We start from the raw sequence: 21,639 nt of genomic DNA, 5'->3' as shown, positions 1-21,639 counted from the left end.
TTTGGATTCAATATCCTTGCAAGTGGGCAGGAAATAACTTCTGTAGCAGTCCAGCAGTTTGCATTAGGTAAAGGGTTTTTTTCCCCCCATTCAGTGAATTAGAGTTTCAGAACAAACATTTTACAGTTTGTGACGTTACCTAGAATGTAATCTGGATTGATGAACTGCTGCGTCCCCTCAATTCTCCTGCTTGGGGTGCCCGTTATACTGCTTTGCTGTGAGAACTATCACTTCTGGTCTGCTCATACTTAGCCTATAGCATGTAAAAACAATGAGGAGTCCTGTGGTACCTTAGCTCTGGTCTACACTAGGGAGTTATTTCAAAATAACTCTCCTTGTTTTGAAATAGCAAGCGGAGCGTCCACACTGCCAAGCCTGTTATTTTGAAATAACTCCTGCTTTCCACATGGAATAACGCTTATTTTGAAATAGTTATTTCAAAATAGCAGTAGTGTGGATGCGCCACTGCTGTTATTTTGAAATAACTACTCCTCAGTGTCATTCAGAGTAATGACTCCCCAGTGCTTCCTGGGGCTGCAAGTCAAGGTAGCATTTCCACATTAAGGGAGCCTACATTGGACTAATTTTGAGGCTCCTGTGTAGTGTGGACACACTATTTCAAAATGTTTATTTCAGGAGTTATACATTATTTCAAAATATTTTCCTACTGTCCACATGCCCTTTGAGACTAAGAAATTTATTAGGGCATAAAGCTTTTGTTGGAAAAACCCACTTCATCAGATGAATTGGAGTGGAAATTACAGAAGCATATATACAAGGAAGAAGTTGCTTGTGTTAACGAAGCCAATCAAGTCAGGGTGAAAGTGGGTCATTCACAGAATTTGGAATGGAGATAGCCAAGTGACTATCAAGAGAGGAAAAAATTGCCTTTGTAATGTGTTAACCAGTTGAGATCCGTATTCAATCCTAAATTGATAGTGTTGAATTTGGAAATGAATTCCTGTTCAGCTATCTCCCTTTGTAACCAGTTTTTGAAATTTTCGCAGTTATATACTATGAGTGCTATTGCCAGCCACTTATGTATTAAACTGCAGAGCAACATCAGGAAATTACCCATCCCAGACTTGCTCCCAGAAAAGTATGTTTTGTACTGTCCAGCTCTCTCCTGGACAATACAAACTCATATAAGGTCCGTCATTTTATTAATAGAAAATGATATGTACAGATCCTGTTATTCCAAATCGAGTTTCTCAAACGCTTCAATCAAAATACATACTGGTTTAGATAAAACAGTAAAATAAGTTTATTAACTACAGATAGCTTTTAAGTCACTATGGGTAATAAGGCATAACATTCAGAATTGGTTACTAGGAAATAACATTAAGATGCAACTAATGCCTATCTTAAGAAGCCAAGTGAATTCAAAACTAAGATCTCTCTCACCACAATTTTATTGACCGAATGTCTTTCAGTCAGGCTCTCTTCCTAGTCCAATTATTATTTGGTTTCTTTTTTCAGTTATGTATATTGTGCGTGGAGATTAAGAGAGAAATCATTTGGGACATCTCTGCTTTCTTCTAGTTCCTTCTCTTCTTTGTGAATCACCTCCTGCTAATGCTCAGGAGAACTAGTTTGTGTCTGCTCTCCAGATTTGGAATATGACTTAGGCCATGTCTACATGTATTGCACTGCAGGCGTGCAGCTGCACTGATACAGCTGCACCATTTCAACACATGCAGTGAAGATGCTCTGTGGTGATAGGAGAGAGCTATTCTATCTGTATAAAAGAGCCCACCTCCATGAGTGGCAAAAGCTATATGTGGATGGTAGATGCTCACCCACTGACATAGCACTAGGGAAATGAGTGCTTATGCTGTTCTAACATATGTCGCTCCATGTGTGCTTGAGTTGTACCCTGGAGCAACATAAATTATGCCAGCATAGGGGGTAGTATAAACATAGGTTAAGTAATATCAAACAGTATAAAACTTTACATGCGATGTTGCCTCACATATTTTGACAAGATAACAAATTATGAGATATTATTTGAAAACTCATAAGCAGAGGAGCCAACAGCCTCAACCAGGCCCCTGGGCAGGCGGGGCGGGGCATAGCTTAGCACTCCCAGAAGGGGCGGGGCCTCGAGTGGAAGGGGTGGGGCTGGGTTCAGACAGCTGTTGGTGCCACTCAGACTACAGTGTGGCCCCTCTTCCCCCATCTTCAGTGATTCCTGGAGCACACGGTGTGGTACTGCGGCAGTGATTTAAAGGGCCCAGTGCTCCAGGCATAGCCGCAGTAGTGACGGTGGTGGCTGGGAGCCCTGGGTCTTTCTGAATCGCTGGCAGTTACCTCCTTTGGCCCCTTCTGTTGATGGGTCTGCTTACACGGCTTATTTTGTATAAGATTTGTTGTAGTTAGGGTGGCTATGCATCCCATTTTGGCTGGGACAGTCCCTTTTTAAAGCTCTGTCCTGACTCTTTTTTGGCAAACATGGGCATTTGTCCTATTTGCTTGTGTCACTTGATCATCAGTTGGCAAGAGCAAATGGGACCAATGCCTGAACTCCACGCGGGATACAGATAAATGTGGGGAAGAAGCAGTGATGCCAGCCATGCAGGGAGGACAGACAGGGCTTGGGCAAGCAGCAATGAGTCAGGAGGAGGAAGGAGAATTTGAGCAAGAAGTGAGACCAGCCCTGTGGGGGAAGCAGGGCAGGCCCAGGCAAGACGCTTGTATGCAAGAGAAGCAGTTAGGGCGAGTGACTCAGGCCAGCCCAATGCCGTGTCCCATTTTCCTTTTGGGAAATATTGTTATCATAATTGTAATCCTATGACAGGGTGAACATGGGTTACAAACTGACACACCGTTATAGAGCAAACATTTAAATATTACCTCACAGCATGGGATACAGATACTATAAGTAGGTTGTGAAGGCCAGGACTTTAACAAGGTTCAGAAAATTGCTAGATAAATTCATGGAGGTTAGGTCCATCAGTGGCTGTTAGCCAGGATGGGTAGGGAGGGTGTCTCTAGCCTCTGTTTGTCAGAAGCTGGGAATGGGTGACAGGGGAGGGATCACTTGCTGATTACTTGTTCTGTTTGTTCCCTCTGAGGTACCTGGCTTTGGCTACTATCAGAAGACAGGATACTGAGCTAGCTGGACCTTTGGTTTGACACAGTATGTCCATTCTTATGCTCTTATGATTAATAGATGTAACATCCTACAAGCATTCCATAAAGTCTAAACACATTCTTATAACACTAATATAGATTGCAATCATACTAAGAGAAAAGCCAGACTGATTTCCAGCTCTGCATTTGTTATGTTCCTATTTGGGCCAGTGCCTGGGCTCTGAAACTGGGACCCTCCCACTCACAGGCTTCAAAGTTCAGGCTCAAGCCTGCAAGCCCAAGTTAATTGACCCAAGTTTGGAGACTTGCTGTCTTTTGAGTTGTGGACATACCCAGATTGTAGTAGGGTCTATGAAGCAGGGATTGTCTCTCACTTTGTGCTACTACAGTGCCTACTGCAATGGTGCCCCAGCCTGAGTTGTGACCTCTAAGCACTAATATAATATAAATATTAATCATTAGATAATAAGACCTTGATCCTGCAAACACTTATGTATGTGAGGGTATGTCTACACTTGCAGCCCAATTCGAACTAGGGCTGCAAATGTAGGCATTCAGAATTGCAAATCAAGCCTGGGATTTAAATATCCCGTGCTTGATTTGCATCTTCCTGGCCGGGAGCCTTTTTTTTTTTTTTTTTAAATTTACAAGCCCGAAGCCTAGTCCCAACTACCTGTTATTCCTCCTGCAAGAAGGTTTAACAGGTAGTTTGAACTAGGGCTTTATTTCAAACGCCCATTTCACTGCCGCATGTAGACGCGGGCAGTTACTTCAGGCTTGTAAATTTCAAAAATGGCACCCAGCTGGGAAGATGCAAATCAAGCGCAGGATATTTAAATTTCGGGCTTGATTTGCAATTCTGAATGCCTACATTTGCAGCCCTAGTTCGAATTAGGCTGCAAGTGTAGACATATCCTGAGTTAATTTACAAATGAATAGTCCCATTGAATTCAATGGGACTAACCATGTGTAAAATTACTCATGTCTGTCAAGTGTTTTCTGGATCAAGGCCTATGACTCTTATATTTAGTCCTTTTACATATTTTATGAAGCTTATAGCAGCTGTTTGGACTTACATTTTTTAATATATATACTTTTTTAGTGCAACAAAGTAATTGAATTATATTTGCAATAAAGAAGCATTATAATTATTTATTTCATATATAAATACAGAAGAGGAAAAATTGCAGTTCACTCTTCCATTTTAGAATCCTACTTTAAAAGGCTTTGCACAGAGTAGAACAGAAAAGTGAGGTTGCCTTCTGCAGTTTTTAGTCCCAATTTAAGAATAACAAAAGATTATATTGAAACAAAAATACTATTGTTTTACTGCAAAAGCAATTAGGATGGAGATGGCAGCTTTCAAATGAGACTGTAGTTCCTCATTGAGCTATAATTACCTGCTATTTGCCAAAATTGCCATTAGAAGAAGATTTCTGCTATGATAGAAAACCCTAATTATCCCAGATTTGGAGGTTTGTGGAAACTGTTGTGCTTTTAAAGGTTTTACACTGCTATTAATTTAGATTTAAAATTGGAATTAGATTGAAAAATGTTTATATAAAATTGGGCTGCAGTTATTTAAGATGTTGAAATATTGGGCTTCTTTTTGCAAAATCTTGATGATCATAGAATTTTTGCTATGGAACTTAATCTAGGTTGTTCTGTTTTCTTGCTTTTCCACAGTCATGTGCATTGTACCAAAAGCAAACTTCTTGCTTTTTGTGTTTTGCGGGAAAGAGATTGTGAATATAAATTAAGTGTTGGAGGCAGAATAAGAAATGTGGCTATGATTATATCATGCGTATGTCCACAGAGGACAGATGAAAGCAATAAGGTAATACTGTTATTTTAGTCATTATAAAATCAAAATCTATAATTTTTTAAAGGTTAACTTCATGAGAATAGAAATGGAACGTGCTCAAGAGGAGATTTCCAATGAAATCTCAAGAGCTTGTTGTTTCATAGCCCAGTGAGCCTAATTTGTGATAAGCATAGAATTTCCAGAGATTGTCTGCAAGAAAAGTTTGATTATGTGAAATTCACAGAGAAAAAATTACAATGTATATACTCTTACTACATTCCTGGTCTCCAAGCTGTTTTTGGTGAGCGATTTGCCTTTAATTTTTTTGCTTAGCTTTTGATTTCAGTGGGAGTCTTATATGCATATCGGGAGACAGAATTTGGCCCTTTGTTTTCAAAAGCCTTTTATAATCCTGAAAGTATAAATCAGCACTGCAACCTGGAAGATGGTACTATATAATTAACACAGATAGTTAGACATGTACGTATCACAGTGCAGATTGTGACACTGATCACTCATTGATTATCAGTAGAGTGAAAATTGTTCCAAAGAAACTCCATACGTCAAAGGATTGCAGAAAACCAAAGGTTAACACCCTCAATACTAGAGATGCACCGAAATGTGCTGTCTTTGTGGAAGAATTCACTTGCAAAATGGAAGACAAACCTGTCCAGCAGTCTGTTGATGATACATGGTCTATGTTAAGTGCTGCAATATATGAATGTGCCACATCTGCCTTTGGAACACACAAATTTTCCAACAAAGACTGGATTGATGAAAACGTTGACATTCTCAGGCCTCTTCTTGAAGAAAAAAACAAGGCTTTTCTGAACAACATAAAGAAACCATTGCAAAGTTCAAGAGATCAGCTCCGCCACAGAGGATCTGTTCTTCAGAGAGAATCCAGGCGGTGTGCAAACAAGTACTGAGCCTATCTGTGTTCTGGAATTCAAAAAGCATTCGATATGGGTGACCTCAAAACCATGTATGATGGACTGACGAAAGCACTTGGACCAAATGTTACCGAAGTTGCTCCATTGAAACATCTAAATGGATAGGTGATTACAGATAAAAACCAACAAATGTCCCAATGGGTGGAACACTACTTAAGTCTTTATTCCCATGAGCGTACAATACATCCTGAACTTGATAACCTCATTCCAACTCTTCCAGAAATGTTAGAGCTAGATATAGAGCCTATGGTGGAAAAGCACCAGTTAACGATGGGATTCCCGCTGAAGTCCTGAAGGCTAACAAGGCTGTCCTCATCCCCTTCCTCTATGACTTACTTATAAATGTAGCTGAGTGGGAGTGGTCCCTCATGATACGAGGGACACAAATCTCATTACTCTCTATAAAAACAAAGGTGATAAGGGGGACTGTAACAACTACAGAGGCATCTCTTTGCTAAGCATTACAGGTAAAGCATTTGCCCATGTAATTTTTAATCGCCTGCAAAAACTTGCAGATCGAGTCTATCCAGAAACACAATGTGGCTTCAGGGCTGGCAGGTCAACAATGGACATGATTTTTTCTCTTCAACTACAAGAAAAATGCAGAGAGCAAGGAAAGCCACTGTTGCTAGCATTTGTGGACTTAGCAAAAGCATTTGATATAGTCAGTAGATCAGGACTCTGCAAAGTGTTAACTAACATTGGCTGTCCACCAACTCTACTCAAGCTAATAATATCTTTTCATGATGATATGAAAGCAATAGTGTACTATGATGGATCTACATCTGTACCCTTTGTGGTGAAGAGTGGAGTCAAACAGGGATGTGTCCTTGCTCCTACCCTCTTTGGTATATTCTTCTCAGTCCTATTAAATTGTGCATTTCTAAACTCACATAGTGATGTATTTCTCCATACAAGGTGTGACAGACTGGGCCGTGTCTGGGCACAGCTGAGTGCGTCCGCTCAGGGCGAATTGCTCAACTTCGGGGCTTCTTACAGTCCCCAGACTGGTGACCTCTCCAAACAGGCCACAAACCAGTCCCACAGAGCGCTTCAGCAGACTGCCTGAAGCCTCATGAGCAAAACCCCTCCGACACCCCAGCAATATCCATGCCCCAGATGGCCCCGGGCCTCATACACCGGTGGGGGGTCCTAGCACCCAATCCCACCTACCCCAAACGAGTTCTGTCCGGTTCCAAGAAACCAGCCACAGATCTCTGGTCAATTTACCCTTTGGACCTTACCCACAAATCACTCTGGGCCAATCCTTTAGCATCTAACATCTAAAGGTTTATTATTACAATAAAGAAAAGCATGAGAGTAAGGTTGTTAAAGGACTAGTACATTACATGCATCGAATCTCCCAGTTCTTGATGCAGGCTCTAGCAGAGATGTTACAGCTGCTGGTTTAAAAGTTCTTGTTGCGCATCCTAGGATCAGGATGGATCCACAGTTCTTCCGGGCTCTTCGATCCCTGTAATGCTGCCTCTGGGATGAAGTGCTGAGCTGAAGACAAGATGGAGTCCACCACATGGCCTATTTATCCCTCCTTCCTGGTCTCTTCTTGGCTACAGCAGGTCACCTGGTCCACGGCTTATTTCTCCGTGTTCCCTGTTGGTAGCCCTTAGGTATGAGTCACCACTCATTCTTTAGGTGTGTCCTTGGCCCATTGAGTGCCATTGTCCCACAGGGCCTCACTGATTAGCATGTCCGTAGGCTGGGCCCTGCCCAATGCTCAACCACATGCAGGGAAATATTCAGTAACCATACAAGTACATGCTTATAATTGCACACACAGACATTACACAAACACATGAACAGAGTACATAGGATTAGCAGACAGTGAGCTTCTATTCAACACCCACATGGCCCCCCTTTTATACCATTTTCTGGGGCCAACACCCCACCTATGGGTGCATCAGTGATCTGGCTGCTCCCCTCAAAATCCAGTAACGTGACACAAGGTTAAATGGTTCTCTTTACAACCTAAAATGACTCAAGGCTGAAATTAAGGTCAAGAAAGTTCTCATTAGAGAACTCCTATTCACAGATGATACAGCACTTGTCTCACATAATGAAGACATGCTACAGGCACTAATGGACTCTCTGTCCAGAGTTGGTAAACTGTTCTCTCTTGACATAAGCATGAAGAAAACTGTTGTGTTTGTTCATGGTGTGTATTAACCACCTAAGGTCATTCTGAATGACAGTCCATTAGAGGTGGTTCAACAATTTTGTTACCTTGGGTCTACTGTCACCACAAATCTCTCCATGGATGAAGAACTGAACATCAGAATTGGGAAGGCAGCTACAACATTTGGCAGACTTATGAAATGAGCATGGAACAATCCCAAATGGACATTGAAATCAAAGACACTGATATACCAAGAGTGCATATTAAGTGTCTTGCTTTATGGATCTGAGACCTGGACTATCTACTCGTGCCAAGAGAGAAAATTGAGCAGTTTCCACCTTTGCTACCTTTGCTGCCTTCACAGAATCATGAATATTATGTGGCAAGACAAAATTTCAAATGTAAATGACCTATCAAGAGCTGACATACCCAATGTCATAGCAATCCGTAACAGAAGACTCTGGTGGCTTGGTCATGTGAGGAGAATGACCTTCCCAAAGAAATCCTCTTTGGTGAACTAACAAGTGGAGCAAGGGCAAGAGGAAGGCCAAAGTTAAGATTCAAGGATATATGTAAAAACACTATGAAAAGTTTTAACATTAATCCAAGCTCTTGGGAATCTGCGTCATCAGATTGCAACACTTGGCGACAATTATTATAACAGGGCACGTCCTGTGCAAGTCATGCAAAAGAACTCCGCCTCAGAAGGAAAAAGTCTCAGACTCATGAAAACGGAAGTAGACTGGCATGTAGCTATTGTAATTGACTGTGCAAATCCAATATTGGATGCATAAGCCATGAAAGAAGTTGCATATCCAGGCACAATTCATAGGCTGTCGCTGCTGCTGCTTACCACCATCTCTTAAGACGAATGGGACATATATATAGTTAGACAAGAGAAAACAGATTTAGAAAAGTCCTTCCCCTTGCTTTGGTCCAGATGTCCAGTGTAGGGCTTCATTAGCAAGGGATGCTTCAATGCCAGGCTCAGCACGGCCCATATTGTTGTCAAGGGCACCTTTAGGTGTCTGAAGGGCAGGTTCTATTCCTTCCTCACCTGGCTGGACCTCAGCAAGCAGAAAGTCCCCCAGGTGGTGGTGGCGTGTTGTGTCCTTCACAATATTTGTGACAGCAAGGGGGAGATGATCCTGCTAGGGTGGGGGGCAGAGGCTGACCAGATAGGCATGGCCTTTGAGCAGGCCTTTGACTGTGTGGAAGGCCATGCAGATGTTTCTACCCTGCTGAAACAGCTCCCTCCATGTGTTGTGGCGTAGCTGGGAGGTCCTCCTCCAGTCCTGCTGGTCCATGAGAGTTCTGCAGGGCTTTCAGGGAAGTGATATGCTCCCTCTGGAGGTCCTCACAGGTTCTCCTATGCCAGTGGGTCACATGGGGTTAGGAGACTGGCAAAGGAGGTGTCGACCACTCCCCACTCTCAGCTGGCCCAACTGTGAAGAATAAAGAGAAGGGCAGTTATCCTGGGATCTGCATGAAGCCTAGCCCTTGTCTCTGAGACAAGACCAAAAGGCCACTGGTCAGATGAAAGCTCTGCCCCCCCAGAAGGGTGACTATGGGCGTCTCCAGCCCTGAGTCCACAACGAGAGGTGGGAAGGGACTGACTAGTCCCCTAGGATGTGGTGGAACTGTGTGTAGTATGGGTAGGCCTGCAGTGCTTCCCCAGAGTGAGAGCTGTGCTTCCTGGTCTTGGCATAGGCCTGCCTTAGCTGCTTGACCTTCATGCGTACCTGCTCCTGAGTGTGCACGTGGCCCTTGGTGGCCAGGCTGTCAGCCATCCAACTGTACACACCACATTCCTGCATCTGATGTGCAGATCCTGGAGGTTTGCCTCCTCTCCCCAGACCTCAATGAGGCCCAGGATCTCCATACCAGACCAGGAAGGTGCACACCTCTTCTGTCTACGGGCAGAGTCCTGGGAGCTGATTGCCAGCTCCCTTGCAGCCATGTAGGGCTCAGTGGGACCAATGGGGTCACTCATGGCAGACAAAAACACTGGTCTGGCAGCTGCTGTGTGGCTCAAGGCTGTCAGGGCCTGCTGTGAGCCACAAGCCCTTTTACCTGTGGCTGCAGCTTTGAGAGCTACATGGGAAGGAGGACTACAGAGTTTTGATGAGTGTGGACAGAGTGGTTAGCAAGGCACCTGTGGGAAGGGTTGGAGGCCTCTTATTTCAAAATAACTCCATCTGCCCTTTCTACACATGCCCTATTCCTAAATAACTATTCCTCATACAATGAGGGTTACAGATTTCAGAATAAGACACCTGTTATTTCAAAATTATTTCAAAATAATGGGCTTGTTGTGTAGATGCTCACAAAGTTATTTTGGAATAACATCTGTTATTCCACAATAACACAGCTTTGTAGACATATCCCAAGAGAACCCTAGATTTTGATCTCTTAGGGACAGGAGCATGACTGGGGTGCTTTATAAATGCACATTGCAGTAGTTGAGGTGACAAATGGTCAGCCGTATAAAGGAAGGGATGAACAGAGATTAGGTTGAAGTTATTGTAGAAGGAGATGCAGGAATTGCAAGCATAGGAGATGAAGAGGAGAGAGAAAAATGAGAGGTCTAATATGGAACAGAAGAAACCGTGAGAATTTGTGATGAGCAGGATGATGGAATTGCCAGTGATGTAGACAAAAGAATAGGAAAGATAAAGGCAAAGGGACACTAGCTGAAAAGGGGAAAACCAGATACAATTCCTTACTCTCCTATTTCTTATACTGGGATTTCAATAATGTTACCCCTGGACAATTTTTAAATGGAAATAAAGCACAATTTTAAAATGATGATCATTGACCATTGGAACACTAAATGAAGATATGTGGTGAATATCCATCAAAAGAAATCTTTAAATCAAGATTGAATGCTTTTTTAGAAGAGACTCTTTAGTTAAACCACAAGCTGTTGGGCTTGAGGCATGAATTACTAGAGGAGATTCTTGGGCCTATATTATGCAAAAGGTCAGACTAGATGATCACCATGGTCCCTCTTGGCCTTAACATTGATTAATCTGCTTTACATCAGTATAAATGAGATGTGAATCAAGCCTACAATGTCCTAGACCTCAAGTTCTAAATATATATGTTTTAAAACATTATTCATTATTTAATTCCTCATAACTTGTGAGGAAATAAAGTGTGAACTGGAGACTTTTTATAAGCAAATCCTGAGGAGTCAGTATTTCAGTAGCTTTGGACTTTTAGCCTTCAGTTTCCTTTCAGGTAACACTGGGGATGTGGCAGGTTGTGACACCTATCACCCTCAGGTACAGTATATGAATGTAGTCCTCAGCACTAAGCTACATTGCATGCTTTCAAATAGAAATGCGTAGCATCATCTGCAGTTGTGCATGGATTAAATATTGTTGATATTTTCAGCTGCCTAATGATGACTGTGGGATTAGTTTGAAGTAAATCCACAGGCCTCAGTAAAAGGGGCAGAAGGCCCATCATATGTCCTGACCAACAGAAAGGTAAAAAATGTTGCATAGGCACATGATACAATGACCTTGTGTTTGTGTGCATGAGCATGCTTGTGTGACCATTTTCAGCCTTGGCTTTGAGATACTCAAACAGATTTCAATTTTAGCTCCCCAGGGTTGAAAATAACAAGGAGTCTGGTGACACCTTAAAGACTAACAAATGTATTAAGACATAAGCTTTTGTGAGATGCAACTCACTTCCTCAGATGCTTGAAATGAAAGACTGGGATGCAGAGATGGGAGTGTAACATCAGTGCTAATTAAATCAGGGTGGATTTGGCTCACCTCAAACAGTGATAAGGTGAGTGTACCTGAAGGAGAAATTACTTTTTACAATAAGGGAGCCATTCCATGTTTCAATTCAGACCCATTTTGATGGTGTCTAATTTGCACATGAATTCTTCCAACTCAATAGTTTCACGTTAAAGTCTGTGTGTTATGTCCTCTCTCTCCTCCTAAGAATGGCAACTTGCAAGGCAGTAACTATACGGCCAGGGAGGTTAAAGTGCTCCACACTGATTTTGGAATGTTACCATTCATGATATTGAATTTGTGCCCATTTATTCTTTTGCATAGACAGTCTAGATTGTCCATGTCAGAGGGGCATTGCTGGTTGAAAATGTTGGCCTTGGAACCTAGAAGTTCTTTCAGAGCTCAGATGCATTGATTTTTCAGACCGGAAAGGACCATTGTTATCAATGTTTAATTCTTTTGAATAACACTGGCCTAGAATTCTGCTCAGCTATTCTTTCATCAAGCTCTTTAACTCGTGGTTGTGTTGAAACAGAGCTTATTGTTTAGAAAGACATCCTGTGCAAAAGTAGTTGGGATCAGTGCAGAAGTAGTCTGGATCAGAAAAATGCATTAACTTAAGATAACATTATTATTCCAGCAGGGCTATGAACATCATAGACTTTTTCTTAACTGTGGGCTGGTAACGTCTATGGCATGAACACTATATATTTAAGTGAAACTACACTACTAAAGTCATTTGAGAATTCAGTGAGAGATTTCCTGAATAAGGGCAAAGTAAAAACTGAGTAAGGGCCTCAGGCTGTGTTTCTTAGTGACTTTTCAGTACAATTATAGTATGCATTATCAGGCAGTATTTTTTCTGAAAGCTTATTGCCATTGGTTTAGAGCTTAGGTTTTTCTTTCCTGGCTAAATGCAAGTCACATAATTTACCTTCCATTCATTGATTACCAAATTATTGCTTAACATAGGATTCCTTTTCAATAGAGAAACAATATTTTAATTATGAGAGGGGTAGCCGTGTTAGTCTGGGTCTGCAAAAGCGACAAGGAGTCCTGTGGCACCTTATAGACTAACAGATGTATTTGAGCATAAGCTTTCATGGGCAAAGACGCACTTTGTCAGATGCATGTCATAAATATTTTAATTAATTTTCCCTGAAAATGAACCTGAGTTTAATTGGGGGGGGGGAGACAGACACACATTTTACTGAACAATTGGTTACTTGGTCAAAGTTTGAAAATTCATGACAAACCTCACACTACTGAGTTTGCCCATCCCTAGGGGAAAATGGTAGGTTTTATGGGGCTATATACCAAAGTAAAAAGAAATATACCAAAGTAAAAAGATTTATAAAACAAAGAGGGTTATATACTGAGTAAAGGAGGGAAGAGAGATAAATTATAGGAGGGGAATAAAGGACCAAGAAAGGTAAATTCTTTTGTACCTAAGTTCATTTTCTTCTTGAAGAAATCTTTATTGGTGCTTTACTGGACAAACAAGAAATTCAATTTGGCATTTCCCTTCCTTTTGAAGAACCTCAATTCTGCTGTTGGTGGTAGGTGATTTAATTATTTTGGTGAAGTATTGTTTGATAGGTATTTGTACAATCACTGGTGTAAATCACTGAGCTGCAGTTATTAGTGTTTAGAAATTAAGAGAGAAGTTTTGTCCTCACATCAGGGAAAATCTTCTGAATGTAAAGAAATTGCACAGGTATGTAGGAGGGTGGCATCTGATCCTGCTCTTGTTTGTACAAGTATAATGTAGTATCAGCCACACAGATACCAGTGAAATTTCAGTAATTTAAAATCACTGTAATTGAAGTAAGAATCAGGCCCGGTTTGTTCTTTTTGTACATTTTCACAGCAGTCTCTATTTTAACCCTGTTTAAATTATACGTAGTGCGACAACACTTTTAAGTGTCTATTAACTAGTGCTTAACTAAGTTAAATTACAGTGACATTCACAGGACTACATCATAAATTTATGATATGGGCTATTACAGAGAATACAGAATGAAACTATAATGAAGGAACCCATAACCCTTTATTCTCATTTTTCAACTTAACACACACACTTTTTTTTCCTGAAGATCAGCTTTTTCTGCGTGGTAGAACAATATGTTAGCTGAGTGAAACTCGGCAAAAGGAGCCTGGAAACACATGACAGCAATAGTCATATGAATAGAGTTTTATAGATCATGCACTTCAGTTTGGCTTTCAGGTACAAGCAGGGTTTTCCTAACTTACATCCATAAATATGAGCTTCATGCAGAACATCCCAGATTTTATACTGACTTCATACAAAATTTAATAGGAAATGGCCTCTGTGATTTCACAGTGCATAGAGATTGGTTGTTTTCATTGTACAAACTAAAACAATACCAGGCCAGATCTGAAGTCCACTTAATTGAAGGAGAGTCTCTTCTCCGACTTCAGCATGCATTGGATCAGACTCATAGTTCATAAATGAAGTTCCTTCTGGAAACATGCCATCTTCATGCTTTTTTTGCAATCAGGACAAGAAATCCCAATTCATGTCAAATCGCTAGAATGCTTTAAAAACTGGAACTTCATAACTCTTCCTTGAATCTGATTGAAACTTTTCTCATTTGAAATTAACTCATTCCTTCACCCCCTAGGGAAATAATGTAAACATGTATTCTGACTGCAGATTAGCCTGTGCTATTTTGTTCTGCTTCTAGGTCTAGGAAGAGAATAAGCAAGCCAAGTGCAGCAGTCCAGAACAAATATCAAATGCAAATGGAGACTGAACCATCAGAATTCCAAAGTCTAGAACCTACACTTTTCAAATGGGGACTAAATGTGACAATAATGAGTTCTTCCAGGCCTACTACCACTATCTGTAATTGCTCTCACATTTATATCCTGCCCAGAATCCAAAGGTAAAAAGTGCTTTGCTGAATAATTAGAGCTAATCTTTGCCTGCCTCTTCCAAAAGTATGTGAAGGAAGCTTTCCTGTTCAGATCTGCCCATCATGTAAGTCAAACACAAAACGAACCTGGCATTTAGAACAGGGAAAGAATAGCTGTCTTCTAATAGTCCTAGGGAAGCATGCTATTCTATAGAGGGGCTGTGGCATCATGCCACCACCACTCAACTGTGCCAGTCAGGAGATTTGGGCAGCTTTAGAAAGGAGAGTACCCTCTTATACAGATTACGCTTGCTGGAGTTCTGCATTGCCCCTCCTGAAGCTCCCCAGGGACACACCCTGCACAGGCCTGCATATAGATAAATAAACCAAACCCACTCTGTATTAAGGTTGCAAAGGTTAGGAAACGCCAGAATTAAGATTGCTTGTGCAACCTTAATTCAGCCCCCTTTGTGTGTATGTGTAACCCACACACTGCTGAATGTGGTGTGCTGTCCCATTTAGTGGTGCTTAGGCCACTTACAAAGAGACTGAATGAGTCTGCTCTACAGTTTTAGCTGAGACTCAGCTTGCTTTTAGCTCATGCACTAAACTCCAGAGATCCCAGGTTCAGTTCTTCTTGTCAGCATTATAAGTGGGGACTCATTCAGGATTTCAGCTGTGTCTCAAACTCAGAATGTCCTTCTTCGGCTAATGGAAGTATGTACTCCACACACCTAAAGGGTGTGGGTCACTGTCCCATGTAGTGGCACTTAGACCAATTAGGACAGGTCTACACTAAAGGGGAAAGTCAACTTAAGATATGCAACTCCAGCTGCATTAATTATGTAGTTGGAGTCGAAGTATCTTAAATCGTGTTTTGTCTCTGTCCACACAGTGGAAGGTTGATGGGAGTACATGTTCCTTTTGACTTCCCTTACTCTTCGTAAGGAGCATGACTCCCAGTGCTGACAGGAACGCGCTCTCAGTTCGAATTACTGTCTTCACTAGACTTAGTCATTCAAACCCTGGAAGATAGACTGTGGCAGCTTCAATCGTCTCTGTAGTTTAGACCAGCCCTTACAGACTGAAAAAATGAGTGTGTTCTACAGCTTTAGGTCAGAGCCAGCTGGCTTTTAGCTCAAGCTGTAGAGGTGCATGCACTGAGCTGCAGAGGTCCCAGATTGGTTGCACCTGGTAGAGTTACATACGCATTACAAACTGTCTTTAATTACATAATCAAATACTATTTTCCCCCACAGGACCTCTGCCTCATTCGGATGGTTTTCAATTAAGGAGCAAAGCTATTCAATACTTTGTTTCTTCCTCATTCTTCAGTGGGTAGCCCCACTCCTTCGTTACTGCACACTATTCAAGCCTTGCTTTTAGGACAGAATTATTAGTTTCCTCATTGGCTTTTCTATGATGCTCATGAGTTTTATGATACTGCTGCTGTGTGCTTTGCTTTCATTAATTAATTTAGCTCTTTAACAACTCTTAGTTGTGTGTGGGGGGGGGGGGGGGGGAATAGGGGCTGAGGGTTTATTGTCCACACTTTACAGATAGGGAGCCAAGACACAGAAGGTTTAAGGTTAAAAGTATAGGCTGATTCTTGGTGCCCAATTTGAGATGAGTAGGACCTGGCTTTTCAGAGTACATGATCACAGCTCCCACTGACTTCATTTGCAGTTATGAAAGCTCAGAGCTTTTTCAAATCAGACTCCAGGCACTCAAGTCAGGCATGCAGAAAACAAGGCAACACAGTTAACGACCATCTGTGAAGAGTTTGGTGTAAGTGATTTGCCCTGCATCACACAGGAATAGAACTGGGTGAAGAACTGGGTGAAGAAAGGTGTTCTCTTTCGCGGAGCATTTCCTATCTCAAATGACAACAAAAACTTTTCAAAACTACCCACAAAAGGAAATGAAGCCTCGGTTCTTGGGCTGTCCCCATTTCTTGCCCAGGCAGTCTCCACTCACCTCGCTTCCATTTCCAGTTTCCTTCCTCACTCAATCCACATATCCCCCGTGCCCACTAGTTTCAAGTCAATTTCCCCTTCCTAACTCCCAGGCCCATTTTCCCTCACCACTGGACTCTTTGGGTAGTCGAGCTCCTAAATCCCAGCAGGTCTCTACTGAGCATGTGTGAACTGTGATTTTTCCACTAAAAGGCCAAATTTGAAAAGATTTGCTTGGGGGGTGGCAATAGGCACATTCTTGATTCAGAAGTCACCACATGACCAAATTTCAAGTTCTCCTGCTCCAAAACACGATGGTGCTAGAGCTCCTAAAAATATTTTTTAAAAGTTGCTGGCCCAAATGGTTAAAGATTGGCAAAGTCATAAGAAAATAGGATCTTATAATGGCAACGTTACATAGGTGATCCTACAACCCAACCTACAATGCAATCCAGGGGTATCAAGGAGCATCACAATGCTCCTGTAAGTTACCACTTATCCCATTTTATGGCTGGTTAATCTGAAGCGGTTCATTGTCTGAATTTTCACGTACCAAGGTGACATGAGTAGATTATCATGTGTGAAGAAGGCCACTAAATACTTGCAATGTCTCAATTAATTGGAAAGAAAAACAGATGAAAACATATCGAGCAAGTATAGAATACTGTCTTTTATTCCATTATTCTCCTTGGATAAACAAAAAAGGAGAAAATACACATATATAATAAACATAAAAGCACAGTGAGGTTTTCTTTCACTTTGGCCATTATATGATTGTCTAAACACAACAGACTTGCAGAGATGACAGTTGCTAAAAGATAATAAAAGCAAGATATTTTCTTATGAAAAGTAACACTTTAATCAGAGATGTAGAATTGTTGAGATAAGTAAATTCCAGCTCACCTGAACTGTTGATCTCCTATTCTTCTTGTAGATGATACTTTAAAAAAAGTGTAAAGGGAAGAATTAAAATAAGAGAATTTAACTATTTAAAACAGCAGGTGAGACTATTTTGCTTAAAAAAACACAGAAAAACTTCTGAAGATGAAAGTGTGATTTCTGAGTGAACCTACAAAAGACCATAATCATGTTATATTCAAAGGAGAAAGAACAATAACAATGCATGGTGTAGTGGGATGGGAGAAATGTTAATGGTATGAAGGAATATATATGAGTTGGCCATATAACTGATGCATATTATTTGCTATCAAGAAAATTAGATGGAAATAAGTTGGCTAGTATAGCAAATATAGAAAAGTTCGGTTTTGAGAGGACTGAATTTAATTTTTCGAGCCCCTCTGCACTCTACCTGCATAGAGCGTGAAAACTTGGGGGCTACGTCTACACTAGTAGTTTATTGCGCAAGAACTGTTTTGCGGAAGAGTTCTTGCACAAAAAGTCTTCCACAAGAGTGCGTCTACACTGACGTGCTTTTGCGCAAGAGCTTCTATGGAAGTGTGGATGCTCTCTTGTGCAAGAAAGCTCTGATGGCCATTTTAGCCATAGGGGTATCTTGTGCAAGAAATTCATGTTGCCTGTCTACACTGCTCTCTTGCGCAAGAGGGCTTATTCCTCTTGGGGAGAGGAATAACTCTTCTGAAAGAAGCCCTGTTTTCCAGTGTTAGACTGTAAATTTACTTGCGCAAGAACGCGCATCCAGTGTAGACACCCAGCAAGTTTTTGTGCAAGAACAGGTATTCTTGCGCAAGAAGCCACCAGTGTAGACGTAGCCGGGGTTTACCACTCAACATGGAGTGAATTTCCCCATAGTGATGGCATCTAGATTATTTTTTAAAATGTGCTTCATGTAATATGTGCTGGTAAGTAAAAACCATTATAAAATATTTGTAAACTATTTCTCAATGAACTCAGCAAGATTTTCAATGTCAACCTTGTGCTGAAAGGCAACAAACCTGGCTGTGTTGGACTAAGAAGTGAAGCAAGTTCCACACAGAAACCCTTACGGAAAATTCTCCAGCCCCATCATTTTTAAACTAGGGAACTGTTAGCTCCAATGCCTTAGCTGATGCCCATAACCCTATCATCTTCCAAAGAGATGATTTTTCAAGTAGTCAATTCTTGAAGCCAGAGTAGATTATAGAGTTCCTTGTGAAGGCACCACTAAGGAAATGGAAAGCTGAATTCTGCATTATGTAGTTATAGTTTTTAAGTAGTCTTTGAATATAACCTTGTATAGAGTTCAATTCAGTAATCAAATCTCAAGGTGACAGAAACATAGACAGCTGTAGTAAGGTAGTTATCCAAAGGAAAAGACAGTCACTTTCTAGCCATCTGCTGGTAGTGAAAACACAATCTTGGCTAGTGCCACTCCTTGGATATCTGAAGCAGCCTGCTTCCCACCAGACCATCAAGTTGTAAATGTGTATGATAAATGAAGTCTCTGTCACAGGAGAAATTATTGCATTTACTATTTCTTTTGAATCCTTCCCCAGGCCTACTCAAAGTATTTCAATCTTGTCTGACTTGGGTCTTGGCTAGATAGGCATCCAGGTTTCAGTCTCTGTTAGACACTGTGTAAGTCATTTTATTGAATTGACCTGCATAGATAAAGCTGAGTTCCATCAGCATATAGAGAAACCATAGCTTTTTTCTTCACTAACCCTCCTAGTGACAAACTGGCATCCTGTGAAGTCCCTAGGAGGACATGGGAAAATAGAATTTCCCACATGGGAAAATAGAATTTAATTTTGCCAGCTGTTGAGCATTCTGGCTTTGATCCAATGAAGTGCCTAAGCACATGCTTAATTTTAAACATGAGTAGTAACCTGGGAGAACTGATCAACCCCATAAAGAGTAATTGTTGAGTAAAATCTAGTAGGATCTCTTTGACAAAAAAGCACTGTAGCCATTCAAGAGCAATCCACAGGTGTGTTACAAACAGCTCGTGGTCAATATTGTTGCGGGAAGATGACAAATCTAAACAAATAAGTATGTACACTGTTCTCTCATTTGCTTGAAGGCTCCTTTAGTCCACATAAAAGGATGTTAACATAAATAAGAATCTGGCCCTTGATTTTGATCCATTGCCATATTTTAACTACGTCCTTGCTATTTCTGTGTAAATTCCACATATAATATAGATTTCACAAATTGTACATTAATAGATGATCTACAGTTCCCTGCTACAGCAAACTGACATCATTTTAGAAAGAGAATATATAATGGGAACTATAAAAATTTGAACTTTTCACCACACCTCGTTTTGCTCTTTTGTGCTTGTATTTTACTATAGTGTAGGGATCACTGTTATGCTGGATGTGTTTGGATTAGTTGCAAAACCAAGGTTCTGACCCTTTCTGGGCATTAAAATTCCCCTGGCACTGTTTGTTGGCATTAGAGTGTCAACTCCAGAATCCTGGCTAAATTCCAAAAAAGCAAATAAATTATACCTTAAATCACCAGGGTTTTTCAGTTGGCTCTATGATTCTTCCTTGTTTCCCATACTAAGAACTGTATTTGGTGTTGCTAGTTCAGAATCAACCATATTCTGAACCGAGTGTGGCTTCATTTTGATTGCAAATAATGGAGAAATTCCTGTTTGTATTTGTATGTGCTTGGGATCCTTCCAAATAAAATGCACTATACAAACATAAAGCATCAACTAATTAATTGTAAACTATTTTTCTTTATCTTTCCCACTCCCTGAACATGCTCACATGATTTTTGTCAATACTGCTGGGGGGAGGGGGAGGGGGGCAGAGGCAGAGGCAGAGGCAGATCCTCTCTGGCTAAAAGCAGTGCTGACTGGTACCAATGTACCATATAATTGAATGTTATTTCCATATATATCAGGCTACTTGTAGCAATTGATAACAAATTAGAGCATCTTGTAAGGTATTTGGATTGTTCTTGAATGTAAAAGAGTGTATTTCTTCTAGATTGTTTTAAAAAATAGGGAGAATATTATTTTTAAACTGTGCTTTAATAGCCAGTTTGTTGTTTCTGTTTCTGACGCCATCATAAAGCATCCATAAAGTGGTATTTCTCTTGCATTTTACATGACTCCAGGGCTTGCTGTTCTCGCCTGTCAGGTCTTTTCAAATCACTTAACGTTTACTGGAACAATTCTACACTGCCGGATTTGCTGCTCATCCAGCGTGGTGTTTGTATCACAGCTGCTACACCAGAGTCATCTCAGTAAGAGGAAACGTTTCTCACCACTTCATTAGTACACAGCAGCATGAAGATAATAATTTCCTCTGAAAATAAAAAGCCACAAATCTTTCATCTGGGGGAAAAAAAAGTAAAAAAGTAATCTTGTTTTTGTTTGAGAGCTGAAATGTTTGTGGTCATTAAAGTAAATTTACATTTACAGCCTGTAGTTGAATCAATTAAAATGTGGCAGAATTTGTGATATTTTTATACACTTTTTCCAGAGCAGGTTGGAACATTCAGACATACTGAATAATTAAAGATCAGAGTATTAAAAAATCACGGAGAGTAGGGGTTTCAGAGCCATGTCTAACTTCAAACCTTTACAGACAATAAGAGAAATATACGTTTTTTTCCCCCAAATGTTTTTGGCTTTCTAGAGCTATTTAACCATATTTAATCTATTGAGCAAATGAAAAATAATTTTGTCTTGCTCATAACTCATGGACAATTTTGCAAATACCTGAAAGTGTATCCACAAAGGAAGACACAAGACTTCAGTTATATCTTGCAAGACAACAGTTTTAATGGAAAGCTTGTTTTCTGGGCATGTTGCAAAATAATGTATGTTATTTGTTGGGCAATATTCAATTATTTGCACACAGGCTCAATCCCAGTCACATGCAGAGTAATAGTTTAGTCCATGGTGAGCCCCATTGAATTCAATTAGACTGTTTGCTGAGTAAGCTGCTGCCCAATACTAGTTCTAGTAACATGAAAAAGGGGAGCAGAATCTGGCTCTTGAAAGTTACATCAGTAGTCTTGTCATTTACAGCATGTGAATGAACTGATGAGTCCATGCAACCCCACTGAAGTAGAGCAAATAGTTCACAAAGTGTTACAAGTTGCAGGAGAGAGAGCTTAGTACTTAAAACAAGAAAGAAAGTGATTCT

General features: G+C 40.7%; 1 long non-coding RNA gene across 1 annotated transcript in view; it reads right to left on the bottom strand.

Annotated features, from left to right (window-relative positions):
• Positions 1-7,169: 7,169 nt before the first annotated feature.
• Positions 7,170-21,639, bottom strand: part of LOC106732363 (uncharacterized) — a 77,042-nt gene continuing 62,572 nt past the window's right edge. Inside the window, exons 5-6 of the long non-coding RNA XR_012904400.1 lie at positions 17,477-17,513; positions 7,170-9,429 (exon numbers count right to left, since the gene is read on the bottom strand). This is a non-coding gene — a long non-coding RNA (uncharacterized LOC106732363). The remainder of the gene's footprint in view (positions 9,430-17,476; positions 17,514-21,639) is intronic.

Source organism: Pelodiscus sinensis, chromosome 5, assembly GCF_049634645.1.
Source record: "Pelodiscus sinensis isolate JC-2024 chromosome 5, ASM4963464v1, whole genome shotgun sequence".
Lineage (NCBI taxonomy): Eukaryota > Metazoa > Chordata > Testudines > Trionychidae > Pelodiscus > Pelodiscus sinensis.
The sequence above is the reverse complement of the archived record's forward strand: the minus strand, read 5'-3'. Positions and strand labels throughout refer to the sequence as shown.